Source organism: Charadrius vociferus, unplaced genomic scaffold (genome assembly GCF_000708025.1).
Source record: "Charadrius vociferus isolate BGI_N301 unplaced genomic scaffold, ASM70802v2 scaffold359, whole genome shotgun sequence".
NCBI classification, from domain to species: Eukaryota; Metazoa; Chordata; class Aves; order Charadriiformes; family Charadriidae; genus Charadrius; species Charadrius vociferus.
In genome coordinates this window covers 2311005-2314523 of record NW_009661369.1, presented here as the reverse complement: position 1 = coordinate 2314523, position 3519 = coordinate 2311005, and the positions used below count along the sequence as shown (strand labels likewise).

General features: G+C 46.5%; 1 protein-coding gene across 1 annotated transcript in view; it reads right to left on the bottom strand.

The window, feature by feature from the left end:
* Positions 1-3519, bottom strand: part of TRAF3IP2 (TRAF3 interacting protein 2) — a 19396-nt gene that overhangs the window by 1119 nt on the left and 14758 nt on the right. The window lies entirely within an intron of this gene.

Genomic DNA, 3519 nt, shown 5'->3' with positions numbered 1-3519 from the left:
GGAAAGAGCAGGAACACAGAGGTGCATTTCTCATCCTGGTAGCCTTCTCCCCGCTCCCCTCGCACCTTCCTTCACCAAGCGTGGTGTTCTCTGGCCACCTCCTGAGCAGGAGGTTGAGGCTGATGCTGATGTAGAGGAGAGGCTCCTCTAATAATATCTCCATATTAGCAGGGTCAAGCCTCCACCACTCCCTACATCCTGGGAAAGATGCAGCCTTCCAGAGGGGTTGGCTAATGCCCATTAATATAATGAAGCTGGGACCACCGTGGCCCTGAACAGTGACAGCGGTTTGATGGAGAGGAACCTGCTCAGACCTCATGTTCCCATGTCTCCATAGTCTTGGAAGGTTTCCATATGGACAACCTGGATTTGTAGGGGCTATTATCATACCACTAATTAAAAGAGGGTCAAAGACTGATCCTTGAGCAAAACCAGCTCACGTCCGCTGGAGATGGAGATTTCTTTTTGGAGAGCTGTTGTTGAAGACAACAGAACACACCCAAAATGAGACAGCAGGTAAGCAACATGAGCAGTCAAAACATCCAGCACTTGCTCCCTGGACCTCTTATTTAGCAGGGTAGTGTTTTCTCAAGGTGGCCCCTGTTAGGAGCAGCACAGTCCCTGTCAGTAGAGCGAGCTCCAAGAGGACAGAGCAAAAAGCTGCTGGCATGCACCATGTCTCTGGTGCCTTGCCAGGGGATGCCGTGGCATGGGGAGCACATGTCCTGCCTGCCAGCAAACAACCTAGCTGCAGTCCAAGTCTTTCATTCCCAAGCCTCACGCTTCTCAAATTGGCTCTCTTTTCCTTGGCCTGTACAGCTGTAGGAATGAGGCTGCATCGTTTCCACTGCTCAGGGAGCGGTTTGTGTTAATTGATGCAAAGGCTTTGTTATATCTATAGAATTTAGGTATAAGAAGGAGGTAAGTCGCACAGGCACCTACAGACCCATTAGTCTGACCTCACTGAGGCTTCTGAACAAGCAGCTTGGTGAGTGGCAGAGGTATCTATCAAGCCTGGACTTCCTCTTTCTCCAGTGGCCGAGAAGGTATAGACTTTGGTCAATGGTCTCCCCAAAGTGGAGGTTTTAAAATGATGCTCTTCCAGGTGGACACCTTATTGCCCAACGATGGTAAGGTCCCGCAGTGTTCCCTTTGGTAGGAGCACAAATAAGATTTCTTGCCTCAACCTGCAAGTCTGTTTTTGCATAGGAATGGATTTTAATCTTTGTGAACTTTACTCCTTTGACAAAGCTGTTTGAAATTGGCCAAGAGATTCAAATGTTACTGGGAAAAAGAAAGATACCTGTGTTTGTGTGCACACCCTTATTACGTAAAATTTGTTTCTTTACTAAATCATGTTAAGAGCTATAGAAGGAAACGCAATGAAATACAGCAAGGTTTACCAAATGAGCCCTCTCTCTGTTTTTGATAAGAAACTACATTTTTTGGAGGAAGGACTGGACTTTAGTAAAGCATTCGATATTAAGAAACTACATTTTTTGGAGGAAGGAAATGCAGTAGATGTAGTTGATCTGGACTTTAGTAAAGCATTCGATACAGGTCCACATGGGAAATCATTAGTTAAGCTTGAAAAGATGGAAATTAGTGTGCGAAATGTATAGCAGGTAAGAAACCAGCAAGTGGGGATATAATGAGAGGGACTATACATCCAGAGACAGGCTCTGCGCCTTTCTTCCAGAACTGCTCCTGCGGCCAATTTCATTTAATATCCTCCATAATGAACTCGGTGCAAAAAGCACCGGCACGCTAATCAACTGTGGCAATAATTTTAACTTGAGGGAGGTGTGCAGGGGTAAAGGGGTAACTCTAGCTGCTATTTTGATCTGGAAGGAGAGCAGAGAAAGTGAGAAGGGGGCTTTTCCTCGTCACGCAACACTGGCTGTCGTTGTGGGTGGGAGTAATGGGACAATGGTTACCACCCCTTAAATTCTTTTAATTCACCTATGTATCTATAAGCTGAGAGGAAATTTTCTCTGCGCCATAGAGTATTTGATAACTCTGAGGATCAAACTGGTGGGAAGAGGGCAGAGGGCAGGGCTGGGTGTTCAGGGCCGTGTCGGTAGAGCATGGTTTGAGCTCTCCTGGCTTCCCTGGCACCGATCCTGCTCACCTCACCCCACCGGCTGCCTCTGCTGTGCCAGAGGGAGCCTCCAGCATGGGGCAATCACGGCTTAATGCTTTGGTCATTGAGTGACCAGACCAGGAGGACACATTTCTATGGGCTGGCTGAATGTAAGCCTTCAACCAGCAAGACCCAGGTTTCCTTTAGCAGTGTAAGACAGGAAGCTGGAAATGCCAGTTCCACCTTAACTGTGTGTTGTGCTTTTTCCCCTCATTATTCAATTTCCTAATGAACACTCTTCAGATCACATAGATCCCTTCCTGTTGGAGGTCAACTATCACATACCAGCAGTGCTTTATGATGTGCTTCGTATGAGATTAACTCATCTAATAGTCACGTCCCCAGATGAAACCTTCCAGACCTTGCTTTCCTGCTCTTTTCCACTGCCAGCTACAGTAGTACTTGAACGTGTAAAGGACAGTATAAAAAAGACAAAATCAAAGTAATTTGCCCACCAACATCCTCCAATTGTACATATGCATGGCATTTTTCAGGTACCTCACTTCATCTGACTGCCCACAGACTTCATTACTGCAACTTGTTCAGGCTCTGGTGCTCTCCTTCCACCCGTGATGTCCTCAGTTATATTATCCTTAACTAGTTAGATGAAGGTAGATGATGTGCCAAAGCAATGTGTGGAGAAAGAAAGCAAAGCTTAATGGGAATAGAAAATGCTGGTCTGCATAGTTTAGATGAGAAAGGCACCTCTCGAAAAACTGAGAGGTGATGTGGACTACAGAGGATGGGCAGGAAGGCTGCCTGGAGCCTGATGTTTTGATAGGAGCAGCTGAATAAACCAACCCTGGAAATTCCTTATCGATCACTGTCTGAGAGAAACCCCGCTATATGCTAAATAGTCTTCTGATACATGAAATTCAGCCAAAATTAATGCAAGTTTATTGTTCTTGTGTCTGCTTGAAAGCCCAAAGGCAGCTACAGTGCCTGCTGGGCCACTTCTCTCTGCAACCCTTACAGTGCCAAGTGGCTGCAGGCTGCGTGGTCTGTTCGCATGGCAGACACTAAAGGAGCCCCCAAGGTTAGGCGCAGTCCTGCCCTTTCCCCCCCAGATCAAGCTGCAAAGACTGACTGAAAATGCTGACCGGTTCCCTGCCTTTGGTCTGCCCAATTCCCACCAGTCTGGCAAGCACCAGACTGAGATCGTTCAGGAAGGGAGCTGAATGACACGAAACACCAGAGGTACCGTGCATTCCAAAGGACCTCATGTGTTTTACAAACCCAGGGACATATTTTCAAATTTCTGGGCTTGCATTAAATTGGTGCCTAAATAAAGAACTTTGTTACGCTAAAATCCACAAGTGGAGTGGGACTTCACAGCCCTACAAACATTGATAACATTGTTTACATTTTGACTCATG